The sequence below is a fragment of the Arachis hypogaea genome, chromosome 3 (genome assembly GCF_003086295.3).
Source record: "Arachis hypogaea cultivar Tifrunner chromosome 3, arahy.Tifrunner.gnm2.J5K5, whole genome shotgun sequence".
NCBI lineage: Eukaryota > Viridiplantae > Streptophyta > Magnoliopsida > Fabales > Fabaceae > Arachis > Arachis hypogaea.
Genome location: NC_092038.1, coordinates 63,720,270 through 63,737,808, shown reverse-complemented (window position 1 = coordinate 63,737,808; position 17,539 = coordinate 63,720,270). Strand labels below are relative to the sequence as shown.

Sequence of the window (17,539 nt, the reverse complement as noted above, 5' to 3'; positions counted from 1 at the left end):
GGAAGGTGCTGGGTGACTTTACTGCACCTACTCCCGACTTCTATGGGAGAAGCATCTCTATCCCTGCCATTGGAGCAAACAACTTTGAGCTTAAGCCTCAATTAGTTTCTCTAATGCAACAGAATTGCAAGTTCCATGGACTTCCATTGGAAGATCCTCATCAGTTTTTAGCTGAATTCTTGCAAATCTGTGACACTGTCAAGACCAATGGGGTTGACTCTGAGGTCTACAGACTTATGCTATTCCCTTTTGCTGTAAGAGACAGAGCTAGGATATGGTTAGACTCACAACCTAAAGAAAGCCTGAACTCTTGGGAAAAGCTAGTCAATGCCTTCTTGGCAAAGTTCTTTCCACCTCAAAAATTGAGTAAGCTTAGAGTAGAAGTCCAAACCTTCAGACAGAAGGAAGGAGAATCCCTCTATGAAGCTTGGGAAAGATACAAACAATTGATCAGAAAGTGTCCTTCTGACATGCTTTCTGAATGGAGCATCATAGGTATCTTCTATGATGGTCTATCTGAACTGTCAAAGATGTCATTGGACAGCTCTGCTGGAGAATCTCTTCATCTGAAGAAGACACCTGCAGAAGCTCGAGAACTCATTGAAATGGTTGCAAATAACCAATTCATGTACACTTTTGAAAGGAATCCTGTGAACAATGGGACGAATCAGAAGAAAGGAGTTCTTGAGATTGATACTCTAAATGCCATATTGGCTTAGAACAAAATATTGACTCAGCAAGTCAATATGATCTCTCAAAGTCTGTCTGGAATACAAGCTGCACCAGGCAGTACTAAGAACGCTTCATCTGAAGAAGAAGCTTATGATCCTGAGAACCCATCAATGGAAGAGGTAAATTACATGGGAGAACCCTATGGAAACACCTATAATCCTTCATGGAGAAATCATCCAAATCTCTCATGGAAGGATCAATAGAGACCTCAACAAGGTTTCAACAACAATAATGGTAGAAGAAACATGTTTAGCAATGGCAAGCCTTTTCCATGATCTTCTCAGCAATAGACAGAGAATTCTAAGCAGAGCCACTCTGACTTAGCAACCATGGTCTCTGATCTAATCAAAACCACTCAAAGTTTCATGACTGAAACAAGGTCCTCCATTAGAAACTTGGAGGCACAAGTGGGTCAGCTGAGTAAGAAAGTTACTGAACTCCCTCCTAGTACTCTTCCAAGCAATACAGAAGAGAATCCAAAAGGAGAGTGTAAGGCCATCAACATGGCCGAATTTGGAGAGGAGGAAGAGGCAGTGAGCGCCACTGAGGAAGACCTCAATGGACGTCCACTAGCCTCCAATGAGTTCCCTAATGAGGAACCATGGGAATCTGAGGCTCAGACTGAGACCATAGAGATTCCATTGGATTTACTTCTGCCATTCATGAGCTCTGATGAGTATTCTTCCTCTGAAGAGGATGAAGATGTCACTGAAGAGCAAGTTGCCAAGTACCTTGGAGCAATCATGAAGCTAAATGACAAGTAATTTGGTAATGAGACTTGAGAGGATGAACCCCCTTTGCTCACCAAAGAACTGGATAACTTGACTAGGCAGAGATTACCTCAAAAGAGACAGGATCCTGGGAAGTTCATAATACCTTGTACAGTAGGCACCATGACCTTCAAGAAGGCTCTGTGTGACCTAGGGTCAAGCATAAACCTCATGCCTCTCTTTGTAACGGAGAAGCTAGGAATCTTTGAGGTGCAAGCTGCAAGAATCTCACTAGAGATGGCAGACAATTCATGAAAACAAGCTTATGGACTTGTAGAGGATGTTCTGGTAAATATTGAAGACCATTGCATCCCTGCTGATTTCATAGTCCTAGAGACTGGGAAGTGCATGGATGAATCCATCATCCTTGGCAGACCCTTCCTAGCCACAGCAAAGGCTGTGATTGATGTTGACAGAGGAGAATTGATCATTCAAGTGAATGAATAATCCTTTGTGTTTAAGGCTCAAGGATATCCCTCTGTAACCATGGAGAGGAAGCATAAAGAGCTTCTCTCAAAAAAGAGTCAAACAGAGCCCCCACAGTCAAACTCTAAGTTTGGTGTTGGGAGGCCACAACCAAATTCTAAGTTTGGTGTTGAATCCCCAGATTCAAACTCTAAGTTTGGTGTTGGGAGGTTCCAACATTGCTCTGAGTATCTGTGAGGCTCCATGAGAGCCCACTGTCAAGCTACTGACATTAAAGAAGCGCTTGTTGGAAGGCAACCCAATGTTATATTTATCTATTTTCCATTGTTATTTTATGTTTTCTGTAGGTTGATGATCATGGGAAGTCAAAAAATCAATTGAAAAAGTAAAAACAGAATGAAAAACAAAAAGAAAAATAGCACACCCTGGTGGAAAACTTGCTGGCGTTTAAACGCCAGTAAGGGCAGCAAATGGGCGTTTAACGCCCAGTCTGGCACCATTCTGGGCGTTTAACGCCAGAAAGGGGCACCAGACTGGCGTTAAACGCCAGGAAGGGGTAAGAAGCTGGCGTTAAACGCCAGAAATGCGCACCAGCCTGGTGTTTAACACCAGATTTGGCAGAAGGAGCATTTTTGCTCGCCACTTGGTGCAGGGATAAATTTTCCTTGACACCTCAGGATCTGTGGACCACACAGGATCCCCACTTATCCCACCACTCTCTCTCTTCTTCACCCATTCACCAATCACCTCAACACCTCTTCCCCAAAAACCCCTCACCTATCAAATCCCACTATTCTCTTCACCACTCACATCCATCCTTCATAAAACCCCACCGACCTCACCATTCAAATTCAAACCACATTTCCCTCCCAAACCCACCCATTATGGCCGAACCATACACCCCCTCTCCACTCCTATATAAACCCATCTTCACTCCTTCATTTTTACACAACCTAAACACTACTTCTCCCCCTTGGCCGAACCACAAAGCCTCCTCCATCTCCTCTATTTCTTCTTCTTCTACTCTCTTCTTTCAACTTTTGCTCGAGGACGAGCAAACCTTCTAAGTTTGGTGTGGTAAAAGCATTGCTTTTTATTTTTCCATAACCATTTATGGCATCTAAGGCCGGAGAAACCTCTAGAAAGAGGAAAGGAAAGGCAAAAGCTTCCACCTCCGAGTCATGGGAGATGGAGAGATTCATCTCAAGGGTGCATCAAGACCACTTCTATGAAGTTGTGGCCATGAAGAAGGTGATCCCCGAGGTCCCTTTCAAACTCAAAAAGAGTGAGTATCCGGAGATCCGACATGAGATCCAAAGGAGAGGTTGGGAAGTTCTTACCAACCCCATTCAACAAGTCAGAATCTTAATGGTTCAAGAGTTCTATGCTAATGCATGGATCACCAAGAACCATGATCAAAGTGTGAACCCAGACCCAAAGAATTGGCTTACAATGGTTCGGGGGAAATGCTTAGATTTTAGTCTGGAAAATGTAAGGTTGGCATTCAACTTGCCCATGATGCAAGGAGATGAACACCCTTACACTAGAAGGGTCAACTTTGATCAAAGGTTAGACCAAGTCCTCATAGACATTTGTGAAGAGGGCGCTCAATGGAAGAGAGATTCAAGAGGGAAGCCGGTTCAACTAAGAAGGCATGACCTCAAGCCCGTGGCTAGGGGATGGTTGGAGTTTATCGAACGCTCAATCATTCCCACTAGCAACCGGTCCGAAGTTACTATAGACCGGGCTATCATGATTCATAGCATCATGATTAGAGAGGAAGTAGAAGTTCATGAGGTTATATCCCAAGAACTTTATAAGGTGGCGGACAAGTCCTCTACCTTGGCAAGGTTAGCCTTCCCTCATCTCATTTGTCACCTCTGTTATTCAGTCAGAATTGACATAGAGGGAGACACCCTCATTGATGAGGACAAGCCCATCACTAAAAAAAGGATGGAGCAAACAAGAGATCCCACTCATCATGAAATCCATGAGATGCCTCAAGGGATGCACTTTCCTCCACAAAACTATTGGGAGCAAATCAACACCGCCCTAGGAGAATTGAGTTCCAACATGGACAACTAAGGGTGGAGCACCAAGAACATTCCATTCTCCTCCATGAAATTAGAGAAGATCAAAGAATCATGAGAGAGGAGCAACAAAGACAATGAAGAGACATTGAGGAGCTCAAGCACTCCATAAGATCTTCAAGAGGAAGAACAAGCCGCCATCACTAAGGTGGACGCGTTCTTTAATCTCCTTGTTCTTTAATTTCCTGTTTTTCGAATTTTTATGCCTATGTTTATCTATGTTTGTGTCTTATGATCATTAGTGTCTTAGTGTCTATGCCTTAATGTTATGAATGTCCTATGAATCCTTCACCTTTCTTAAATGAAAAATGTTCTTAATTGAAAAAGAGAAGAATTGCATGAATTTTGAATTTTATAATAGATTAATTATTTTGATGTGGTGGCAATATTTTGGTTTCTGAATGTATGCTTGAACAGTGCATATGTCTTTTGAATTTGTTGTTCATGAATGTTGGCTCTTGAAAGAATGATGAAAAAGGAGACATGTTACTGAGGATCTGAAAAATCATAAAAATGATTCTTGAAGTAAGAAAAAGCAGTGAATACAAAAAAAAAAAAGAAGAAAAAAGAAAGAAAGAGAGGAAAAAAAAAGAAAACAATAAAGTCATGATCCAAGGAAAAAAGAGTGTGCTTAAGAACCTGGACACCTCTAATTAGGGACTTTAGCAAAGGTGAGTCGCAATCTGAAAAGGTTCACCCAGTTATGTGTCTGTGGCATGTATGTATCCGGTGGTAATACTGGAAGACAGAGTGCTTTGGGCCACGGCCAAGACTCATAAAGTAGCTATGTTCAATAATCATCATACTTAACTAGGAGAATCAATAACACTATCTGGATTCTGAGTTCCTATAGAAGCCAATCATTCTGAATTTCAAAGGATAAAGTGAGATGCCAAAACTGTTCAGAGGCAAAAAGCTAAAGCCCCGCTCATCTAATTAATACTGATCTTCATAGATATTTTTGGAATTTATTGCATATTCTCTTCTTTTTATCTTATTTTATTTTCAGTTGCTTGGGGACAAGCAACAATTTAAGTTTGGTGTTGTGATGAGCGGATAATTTATACGCTTTTTGGCATTGTTTTTAGTATGCTTTTAGTATGTTTTAGTTAGTTTTTATTATATTTTTATTAGTTTTTAGTTAAAACTCACTTTTTTGGACTTTACTATAAGTTTGTGTATTTTTCTGTGATTTCAGGTATTTTCTGGCTGAAATTGAGGGACCTGAGCAAAAATCTGATTCAGAGGCTGAAAAGGACTGCATATGCTGTTGGATTCTGACCTCCCTGCACTCTAAGTGGATTGTTTGGAGCTACAGAAGCCCAATTGGCGCGCTCTCAATTGCGTTGGAAAGTAGACATCCTGGGCTTTCCATAAATGTATAATAGTCCATACTTTGCCTGAGATTTGATGGCCCAAATAGGCGTTCCAAGTCAGCTCAAGAATTCTAGCGTAAAACGCCGGAACTGGCACAAGAATGGGAGTTAAACGCCCAAACTGGCACAAAAGCTGGCGTTTAACTCCAAGAAAAGTCTCTACACGAAAATGCTTCAATGCTCAGCCCAAGCACACACCAAGTGGGCCCGGAAGTGGATTTTTATGTCATTTACTCATCTTTGTAAACCCTAAGCTACTAGTTCTCTACAAATAGGACCTTTTGCTATTGTATTTAGATCCTGGAATCTTTTGATCATGCTTTTATGATTGAACCCTCTTTGGGAGGCTGGCCATTCGGCCATGCCTAGACCTTGTTCTTATGTATTTTCAACGGTGGAGTTTCTACACACCATATATTAAGGTGTGGAGCTCTGCTGTACCTCGAGTATTAATGCAATTACTATTGTTCTTCTATTCAATTCAGCTTATTCTTGTTCTAAGATATCACTTGTTCCTCAACTTGATGAATGTGATGATCCGTGACACTCATCATCATTCTCACCTATGAACGTGTGCCTGACAACCACCTCCGTTCTACCTTAGATTGAGTGGATATCTCTTGGATCCCTTAATCAGAATCTTCATGTATAAGCTAGAATTGATGGCGGCATTCAAGAGAATCCGGAAGGTCTAAACCTTGTCTATGGTATTCTGAGTAGGATTCAAGGATTGAATGACTGTGACGAGCTTCAAACTCACGATTGTGGGGCGTTAGTGACAGACGTAAAATAATCAGTGGATTCTATTCCGACATGATCGAGAACCGATAGCTGAATAGTCGTGCTGTGACAGAGCGCGTTGAACATTTTCACTGAGAGAACGGGATTGTAGCCATTGACAACGGTGATGCCCAACATACAGCTTGCCATGGAAAGGAGTAAGAAGGATTGGATGAAGACAGTAGGAAAGCAGAGAGACGGAAGGGACAAAGCATCTCCATACGCTTATCTGAAATTCTCACCAATGAATTACATAAGTATCTCTATCTTTATTTTATGCTTTATTCATAAATCATCTATAACCATTTGAATCTGCCTAATTGAGATTTACAAGATGACCATAGCTTGCTTCATACCAACAATCTCCGTAGGATCAACCCTTACTCGCGTAAGGTTTATTACTTGGACGACCCAGTGCACTTGCTGGTTAGTTGTGCGAAGTTGTGATAAAGAGTTGAGATTGCAATTGAGCGTACCATGTTGATGGCACCATTGATGATCACAATTTCGTGCACCAAAGATACCTATGATGCTCCATTCTGAAAGCATGTCAGAAGGACACCTTCTGATCAATTGCTTGTATCTTTTCCAAGCTTCTGTTTGAGGGGTTGAACTTCCACTCTAAGCTTACTCATCTTTTGAGGTGAAAAGAATTTAGCTAAGAAGGCATTGACCAGCTTTTTCCAAGAGTTCAGGCTGTCTCTAGGTTGTGAGTTCAACAATATACTAGCTCTATCTCTTATAGCAAAAGGGAAAAGCATAGGTCTATTGACCTCGGGATCAACTCCATTGGTCTTAACAGTGTCACAAATTTGCAAAAATTCAGCCAAAAACTGATGAGGATCTTCTGATGGAAGTCCATGAAATTTGCAATTCTGTTGCATCAGAGAAACCAATTGAGGCTTAAGCTCAAAGTTGTTTGCTCCAATGGTAGGAATAGAGATGCTTCTCTCATAGAAGTCGGGAGTTGGTGCAGTAAAGTCAGCAAGCACCTTCCTTGCATTGTTGTTGTTGGGTTCGGCCATGGCTGTTTTCTCTGCATCCTTTTTGAAAATTTCTATCAGGTCATCCTCAGAGTATTGTGCTTTAGCTGCTCTTAGCTTCCTCTTCAAGGTCCTTTCAGGTTCAGGATCAGCTCAACCAGAATGCCTTTGTCCTTGTTCCGACTCATATGAAAGAGAAGAGAACAAGAAAGTATGGAATCCTCTATGTCACAGTATAGAGATTTCTTGAGTTGTCAGGGGAAAATAGGAATAGAGGGATGAGGTAGATAGAGAAGATTTTGAACATATAAAGAAGGATCGAGTCCGAATTGCTAATTGAGGAGAAATGTTAGTCCTTGAATAGAAGGAGGTGAGAGGGGGGCAGGATTTTCGAAAAATTTTTTTTAAATAAAACTAAAAAAAATTAAAATAATTAAAAAGAATTTTTAAAAAGTGGTTGATGGTTTTTCGAAAATTAAAGCGAGAAAGTGGTTAGGTGGTTTTGAAAAGATTTTGAAATTAGCAATAAAAAAGATATGATTGAAAATTATTTTGAAAAAGATGTGATTGAGAAGATATGATTGAGAAGATATAATTGAAAATGAAATTAAAAAGATTTGATTTTTGAAATTAAAGTTGATGACTTGACTAACAAGAAATTTAAAAGATATGATTCTAAAATTCAAATATTGAACCTTTCTTAACAAGAAAGTAACAAACTTGAGATTTTTTAATCAAAACATTAATTGTTAGCAAGATTTTTGAAAATAGTGAAAGAAAAATGAAAAATATTTAATTTTTGAAAAAGATATGATTGAATAGATTTGATTTTGAAAGATATGATTTTAAAAAATAAGAATTAAAACATGAAAAACTGAAAAAGATTTGAATTGAAAACTAACACACCTCCCTTGTGTCATCCTAGCATTAAATGCCGAGGAAGCTAGCAATTTTGGCGTTTAATGCCCAGAATGCTACCTCTTTGGGCATTTAACACCCAACCAGGTACCCTGGCTGGCGTTAAACGCAAGAAATCCTTCCTTACTGAGCGTTTTTCTGAACGCCCAGCTTTTCTCTGTGATTCCTCTGCTGTATGTTCTGAATCTTCATTTTTCTATTTTATTGACTTGAAAAGATATATTTTTGAATTTTAATGAAGAAAGAGAAAAACAACAAAATGACTCAATACATGAAAATTGAAGATCAAAACACATAATGCATGCAAGAACACTTTGAATGTCAAGATGAACACCAAGAACACTTTGAAAAGAAACACATGCAAGACACCAAACTTAGAAATTTTTAATGCTTAGACACTAACAAATTAAAGATGCATATGAAAAACAAGAAAAGACAAAAAACAAGAAAATCACAAGATCAAACAAAGACAATCATCAAGAACAACTTGAAGATCAAGAAGAACATATGCATGAGTTTTCGAAAAATGCAAGAAAAATAAAAACATGCAATTGACACCAAACTTAAAATTTGACACTAGACTCAAACAAGAAACACAAAATATTTTTGATTTTATGATTTTATTAAAAAAAATTTCGAAAATTATTTTGAAAAAGAGAATAAAGAAATTCAAAATTTTTAATACGAATTCCAGGAATCATGCAATGTTAGTCTAAAGCTTCAGTCTAAAAAGATTAGACATGGCTAGCCAAGCTTCAGCAGGATATTACACACAACAGCCAAATTGATGGGAATCAACTAGCTCTTGTGATGATAAAAGCATCATCTGAAACTCTAGAACCCATTCTTAAAAATTCTGAAGAACAAAATAAAATAAATTAAAATAAAAAAGAAAATTACCTAATCTGAGCAACAAGATGAACCGTCAGTTGTCCAAATTCGAACAATCCCCGGCAACAGCGCCAAAAACTTGGTACACAAAATCGTGATCTCACACACTTTCTTCACAACTCCGTGTAGCTGACCAGCAAGTGCACTGGGTCGTCCAAGTAATACCTTACGTGAGTAAGGGTCGATCCCACGGAGATTATCGGCTTGAAGCAAGCTATGGTCATCTTGTAAATCTCAGTCAGGCATATTCAAATGATTATGGGATTTTGATAATTAAAAGATAGATAAAATGTAAAATAGGATAGAGATACTTATGTAATTCATTGGTAGGAATTTCAGATAAGCGTATGGAAATGCTTTGTTCCTTTTGAATCCCTGCTTTCCTACTACCTTCATCCAATCATGCATAACCCTTTCCATGGCAAGCTGTATGTTGAGGGATCACCGTTGTCAATGGCTACCGTCCGTCCTCTCAGTGAAAAAGGTCCGGCTATGGGTTACGTAGGGCTAATCATCTGTCGGTTCTCACTTGTGTTAGAATAAGATCCAATGATCCTTTTGCACACTGTCACTGCGCCCAGCACTCGCAATTTTGAAGCTCGTCGCAGTCATCCCATCCCAGATCCTACTCGGAATACCACAAACAAGGTTTAGACTTTTTGGATCTCAAGAATGCTGCCAATTGATTCTAGCTTATACCACGAAGACACTAATCTCACAGAATGGAAGGCTCTGTTGTTAGGAGAGGCAACCATGTGTTGTGGACCAAGAGGCCAAGAGATATACATTCAAGCTTGTTTTTAAGTAGAACGAAAGTGGTTGTCAGGCACGCGTTCATAAGTGAGAATGGTGATGAGTGTCACTTGCTCATCACATTCATCATGTTGAAGTGCGAATGAATATCTTAGAACAAGAATAAGCTTGAATGAAATAGAAAACAGTAGTAATTGCATTAATTCATTAGGAACAACAAAGCTCCACACCTTAATCTATGAGGTGTAGAAACTCTACTGTTAAAAATACATAAGTGATGAAGGTCCAGGCATGGCCGAATGGCCAGCCCCCTAAGCGTGATCAAGAGATCAACAGTGATACAAAGATAGTCTCAAAAATGATCTAAAGATCTCTCCCCTAAATACAATAGTAAAAGGTCCTATTTATAATGAACTAGTAACCTAGGGTTTACAGAAATAAGTAAATGATGCAGAAATCCACTTCTTGGGCCTACTTGGTGTGTGCTTGGGCTGAGCATTGAAGCTTTCACATGCATAGGCTTTTCTTGGAGTTAAACACCAGCTCTGGTGCCAGTTTGGGCGTTTAACTCCAGCTTTTATGCCAGTTCTGGCGTTTAACACCAGAAAAGGGTAGAAAATTGGCGTTGAAATGCAAGTTTGTGTTATCAAATCTCAGACAAAGTATGGACCATTATATATTGCTGGAAAGCCCAAGATAGCTACTTTCCAACGCAATTGAGAGAGCGCCAATTGGGCTTCCATAGCTTCAAAAAATCCATTTCGAGTACAGGGAGCTCAGAATCCAATAGCATCTGTAGTCCTTTTTGCGCCTCTAAATAAGATTTTTGCTCAGGTCCCTCAATTTCAGCTAAAAAATACCTAAAATCACAGAAAAACACACAAACTTATAGTAAAGTCCAGAAATGTGATTTTTGCATAAAAAACTAATAATTATATACTAAAAACTAACTAAATCATACTAAAAACTACCTAGAAACAATACCAAAAAGCGTATAAATTATCCGCTCATCATTTTTCAAGCGTACCGGCTTCTCTCTATGGCCACGCTTTTCAACCGTGACAAAAAAGCGTGGCCAAATCATAAATCATTGGCCACCCGCATTAATGCGTGCTGATTTCCCTCTATGGACACCCTTTTCAAGCGTCGCAAAAAAAGCTTGGCCAAATCACATTTCAGTGGCCACTCTCGCAAAAGCGTGGCCATTGACCACTTTTGGGCACGCTTTAAAAGCGTACAAGAAAAAAGTGTGCCGGCAGGCCTTTTTTCTTGTAGTGTATATACAAGTAAGGTATAAAAAGGATTGATGTATGTTTGTGTGAATGGTTTAAAGCATAAATGGCATCTTAGCTTGGGATGAGCTAAGGGTCTTTTCTTTGTTGAAACCACAACTATGACAATTGTAATGGATTAATCTCACTTGGTTAACCCTCACATCGGAGAGTAAGTTAAATGAGCATAAGTGTTCTTAACCCATAAATACAAGCTTGCTCGCTAATTACCTTAGCAACAAATTAGCGTTAGTGGGAACAAGAAAAATTAACAACCCAAGAATCATCACTAAATGTTGAACATTCCAACTCTAGGAACCCAAATACTCACTTTCCTGAAGCCAAGAGATAGAAAATTAGCCCATAACCACAATTGACATTTTGTCAAACACTTGGTGGGCAAAAACACTAATCATGGAAAAAATGAGAAAATGCTTGCAAGTATGAGAACCAAATGATCAAAAGCAACAATGCTAACTCAAACAAGCATGTAACAATCATAAATCACCAAAATCGTCAACAAGAAATCAAAATTGTAAAAAAGTATATTTAATTGAACTATAACTTCAATTAAAAGAAAGAATGTGGAAAATATAACTATAAAGAGTAGTAATAAAGAGATGCTTACAGTGGAAGCTAGCAAAATCCAAGTTCAAAAATGGAAATGGCACTCGAATGTAAAACCCTAATATAAACCCTAATGGAGATGTTGAAAAACTTAGAGAAAAACTACTCTAAAGCTTGCTACTACTACTCCTAAAACTACCCTTCAGAAATGGGCCAACAATCCACCAAAATCGCGAGTCATGTGCAAGTTTAATGAAGACATGTGCGGGTACTTATGCGTACGCACAGACGTGTTCGCACGCACACTCTGCCAAAATTTCTGGTTGTGCGTATGCACAAAGAGCTATGCGCACGCATACTAGGCGATGCTCTGGATGGTCGCGCGACGCGCAAGTTGCAGCTCACGTGCACGCCTCGCTCTGCTTTGATGCCTGTGCGTACGCACATAGGTCTGTGCGTACGTACACATCGATTTGCTCTTCTCCTTTGATTCTTCTTCCTTCCTCCTCTTTGAATGCTCCTCTTCCATTCTTTCCAAGCCATTCCTGCCTGATACATCTGAAATCACTCACAAACAATATCAAGGTATCGAATGGAAGGTAAATGGAATAAAATAAGCTAAATTAGGCACAAAAGAACATGTTTTCATAATCAAGCACAAATTAGGAGGGAAACTCAAAAGCATGCTATTTAAGGGAATTAGTGCAAATTTATATGATGAAATCTATTTAATTTCAACCAAAAATCATCATCAAATATGGATTCATCAATCCCATATCTTATTTTCGCACCCGTCTTCAAGTTGATACTTGTGGTTCCATTCGGGTGGTAAACAAGCCAAATTCTCAATTAAATACCAAACTCTTCTCTTAGACCCATCCAATTGAGCACTAGTCCAACCTTTGCAATTAATCCTTGAAGTCTCAACCATAATGACCCTAGATTTACAATGCCAACCACTTATCATCTTTCTCTTATGCTTCATTCCATAAAGCTCCCTAAGTTGGCCATCCGTTTCAAGCAAACCAAATTCAAAGCTAAGTATTAGATGGTGACTTGAGTAGAGAAGTCTCCAATGATTTTGACAAAGCGAATTCCACTCCCGTCCATCTTTTTCGAAGGACTTCCACCTCTTGACATGATGTTTCAATTTCAATTATTTTCTCACTAAATTCTTCGAACTCTTCTCCACAGCTCAATTCATAAACTGGAGGTTGATAAAAATCTACCTCAACATCACTTTCAAATTCACTCGATAAAGGTTCTTCAAATTCAAAGAAATTATTCACAGATACGAACTCATCACTAAGAGGACCTGATACATGCTTATCATCTCCAAGGAAATTTGATTCTTACTCTATTTCTTCCAATTCTTCATTGGGAACATATCTTGGAGGTTTTGCACTATCCTCCTCAACATCAATTTCAACCTTCTTGGAGGAATATTCTACAACTCTAGATTCCCATAGAGGTTCAACATCTCCTAAACCTTCAACAACTTCTTCCTCTTCAACGATTACGAATTCCTACAATTGTTTTAATACAAAAACCCCTTCCTTATTTTTTGCCGGAGTTTCTCATTTCTCCATCATGCTTCGCTCTTTGATGAGCGGATATTTTATACGCTTTTAGGCATCATTTTCATTTAGTTTTTAGTATGTTTTGTTTAGTTCTTATTAAGATTTTATAGGTTTTAGTGTTAAATTCACATTTTTGGATTCTACTATGAGTTTGTGTGTTTTTGTGCAATTTTAGGTAATTTCTGGCTGAAATTGAGGAGTTGGAGCAAAAGTATGATTCAGAGACACAGAAAGCACTCTAGATGCTGACCGGATCTGACCTCCTTGGACTCGGAAGAGCTTTTTTGGAGCTACAAAAGTCCAAATGGAGCGTTCTCAACGGATATGGAAATATTACTTTTAAGGCTTTCTGGAAATGTATAATAGTTTGTACTTTACTTCAGATTAAAAGGCTCAAAACTGGCGTCCAACGCCAGCTTCCTGCCTCCTTCCAGGCGTCCAAGTCCTAAGAAGCAGAGACCAGTGTTCAAACGCCCAGAGTGGACCCTCTAGCCAGTGTTCAATGCTCTAAAGGTCCCCTAGCATGTGGATCTTATCAAATCTCAGCCCAAACACTCACCAAGTGGTCCCCAGAAGTGGATTTTAGCACTGAACATACTGTTTTATCCTTACTAGTCATTAGTATAGTATTTAAGTGTTATTTTACATAATCATTCAGAGATCAAGACTTTACAGACCATATTCAAGTTTCACTTTGTATTTCCTTTCAGTATGTTTCTAAACCTCCTAGGTTGAGAGGAGGAGCCCTATTGAGTCCTATGAATTCATAAAAGTATTACTGTTTCTCTTCGAACGGTGTTTGATTTAATTTTAAGATGTATATTTGTTCTTCAATGAATTTGCCTGACAAACTCCCGCATCTACTTGGGTTCGTGTGAATACGTGGCTGGAAAGCGCGAATCAATAGCTATGTTTATACATCTCTCAGACGGCTAATCCACGACTTCGTTGGGGACTTCTCGAGACACCAGTTCAGCCGATTTCTGGGGAGATTAAGGTCTCTGTGGTATAGGCTAGAATCCAAAGGAGAAGCATTCCCTGATCCGCAAGATTCGACCTTATCTGTAGCATTTTGAGCAGGATCGCTAATACAATGAACTGCTAGAGCTTCACACTCCGTCAGATTGGATGACCATAGGCAATGGTGTTTAATCTGGAGCAGAGGAGATCAATGACCACGGGCAATGGTGTTGATCACATACAGCCTGCCATTGAAGAAATCACTCACAAGCAAAGAGGACAGTAATACCAGAGTTAATTCAAAAAGACAAGGCAACTCCAATCCTTAACTTTATTCTTTTACTTGTTTTTTACTTGTTTTTTTATTTCTTCGTTAAATTCAAAAATTAAAAAAAAAATCTTTTCTATCTTAAAACTAACCTAATTTTTGAAAATATCCTTAAAAATTCAGATTTTAATTTTAAAAATTTTATCTTATCTTATCTTAGTTTTCAATTTTCAAAAATGAAATCTTTTCAAAATTAAAAAATCATATCTTTTTCAAAAATCATATCTTTTTCAAAATCTTATCTTTTCTTATTTCAAATTTCAAATTTTAAGATTATATCTTTTTCAAAATCAAATTTCAAATCTTATTTTTTAAAATCTTTTTCAAATCTTTTTGTTTCTTATCTTATCTTTTCCAACTTCGAATTTTAAAATAAAATCTTTTTTCAAATCTTTCTAATTTCTTATCTTATCTTTCCTTATCTTTCACATTTTAAATTCAAATATTTTCTTATCTTATATCTTGTCTTCTTTTAAATTCAAATCTTTTCTTAATTAATTATCTTCTCTCTCTTCTTTTTCACAACTTCCTAACTAACTCTTCTCTCTCTTAATTTTCGAAAACTCTTTCTTCTTCTCTCTCTTCTATTTTTAAAAATCAATAACTAATTTTCAATTCTTTTTAAATTATTAAACTTAATTTTCGAAAATAATAAATAAATAAAATAAAAACAAATATTTTAACTCTTATTTATCTTTTCTATTTCTAATTCTTCTTTTATTTACTTCTATTTGTTCAAATTTTTCTCCTCTCCCATCCTCCATCTTTACTTTTCTATCTTCTTTTTCTTTCTTCACATCTCACTGGGAGCTCTTTGCCAATTGGCACAAAAAGCTTTCTTCCTTTCTTTCTTTTCTTCTTTTCTTGTTTATGACTAGGAATAGGGATAAAGAACCCCTCTTAACTCCTGATCCTGAGCTTGAGAAAACTCTAAGGAGGGGTTTACAATAAGTTAAAGCACAACACACCAGAAGAGACCTTTCATAAAGTTTTGAAAAAGAAAGGAAGACATGGCCGAACCCCAAGTGGATGCAAGAAAGGTTCTTGGTGACTACACCATGCCTACCTCTGATTTATATGGTAGAAGCATCTCTGTACCTGCCATTTGAGCTAACAATTTTGAGCTTAAGCCTCAGTTAATCTCCCTTTTGCAATAGAATTACAAGTTTCATGGACTTCCAATGGAAGATCCACATCAGTTCTTAGCTGAATTCTTGATAATCTGTGACACAGTTAAGACTAATGGAGTAAATCTTGAAGTCTACAAGATTATGCTCTTTCCCTTTGATTTTCTTGCTAAATTCTTTCCCCTACAAAGAATGAGCAAAATTAGAGTGGTTATTCAAACCTTCAGACAAAGAGAAGGTGAATCCCTCTATGAAGCTTCAGAAAGATACAAGCAACTGATCAGGATATGCCCTCTTGACATGCTTCCAGAATGGTCTATCATAGGCGTGTTCTATGATGGTCTATTTGAGATATCCAAGATTTTATTGGATAGCTCTGCAGGTGGATCACCCCACTTGAAGAAAATACTTGTAGAAGCTAGAGAACTCATTGAAATGGTTGCAAACAACTAATTCATGTACACTTCTAAAAGAAATATTGTAAACCATGGGAACTCTTAGAAGAAAGGAGTTCTTGAAGTTGATACTGTGAATGGCATATTAGCTCAGAACAAGATCTTAATCCAACAGCATCTGACTGGAATGGAAACTGTAGCTGGCAATACTCAGGAACCTTCTTCTGAAACAGAAGCTTATGATCCTAATTAACCCACTATGGAGGAGGTGAATTACATGGGAGAACCCTATGGAAACACCTACAACCCTTCATGGAGGAATCATCCTAACCTTTCATGGAAGGATCAACAGAAACCTCAGCAAGGTTTTAATAACAATCAAGGTGGAAGGAACCAGAATAGCTTCAACAACAGACCATCATTCCCATCATCTCAAGGAAATATGGAATCCTCTAAGCAGAAGCTTTCTTACTTTGTATGTAACTCTTGTTTCTAGCCTCTCTAAGACCACTCAGAGTTTCATAAATGAAACAAAGTCCTCCATTAGAAACTTGGAGGGAGCAAAGGGATCCCTGATATTCCTTCTAACACTCTTCCAAGCAATACTGAGGTGAACCCTATATAAGAGTGCAAGGCCATAACCATGGAGGTAGAGGCTAAATCTGGAGAGAATGGGGTGGCGTTGAACACCAGTGATGGACATATCACTGGGCATTCAATACCCAATCTGGCAGCAAGCCTGGTGCTGAACGCTAGTGAGGAACCCCTCATTGGGTGTTCAATGTCCATCCTGGCAGCATAGCTGGCATTGAACGCTAGCCAGGGAGCATTGGCTGGGTGTTCAACGCCTAAAATGAAAGAGAAATTAGCGTTTAATGCCAATAAGGGTGCACAGCATAGGCGTTTAATGCCCAATAAGCTGACAGAGCTGGCGTTAAACGCTAGTAAAAGCCCACCTTCTGAATGCTTGATTCCCACTCAAGAAACCCCTATCCCATAACCAAAGGAATCCAAGGCTCATATAAAGACTATCGAGGTTCCTTTGAATGCACTTATGTGGTGCATAAGTTTTGATGAATACTCATCCTCTAATGAGGATGAAGACACTAGGGAAGAGCAAGTTTCTTGGTACATAGGAGCTCTTATGAAGCTGAATGCCAAGCTATTTGGTACAAAGCCATTGGAGGAAGAACCTCCACTGCTTACCAAAGAACTCCATGCTTTGGTTCAAAAAAGGCTACCTCAGAAGCTTCTAGATCCTGGATGCTTTCCGATCCCTTGCACCATAGGTACTATGACCTTTGACAAGGCTTTGTGTGACCTAGGGTCAAGTATTAACCTCATGCCACTCTTTGTAATGGAGAAGCTAGGAATCTTTGAGGTACAAGCTGCATACATCTCATTAGAGATGGCAAACAAGACTTTGAAGAAGCCATATGACTTAGTAGAGGATGTCTTGGTAAAAGTTGAAAACTACTACATCCCTGCAAACTTCATAGTCTTAGACATAGGAAAGGATGAGGATGACTCTGTCATCCTTGGAAAACCTTTCCTAGCCACTGCCAATGCTAGCATTGATGTGGCTAAGGGAG

At 38.6% G+C, this 17,539-nt stretch overlaps 1 non-coding gene across 1 annotated transcript; it reads right to left on the bottom strand.

The window, feature by feature from the left end:
- Positions 1 to 368: 368 nt before the first annotated feature.
- Positions 369 to 476, bottom strand: LOC112793270 (small nucleolar RNA R71). The gene has a single exon (XR_003197971.1). It is a non-coding gene; the product is annotated as a small nucleolar RNA R71 (small nucleolar RNA).
- Positions 477 to 17,539: the final 17,063 nt, after the last annotated feature.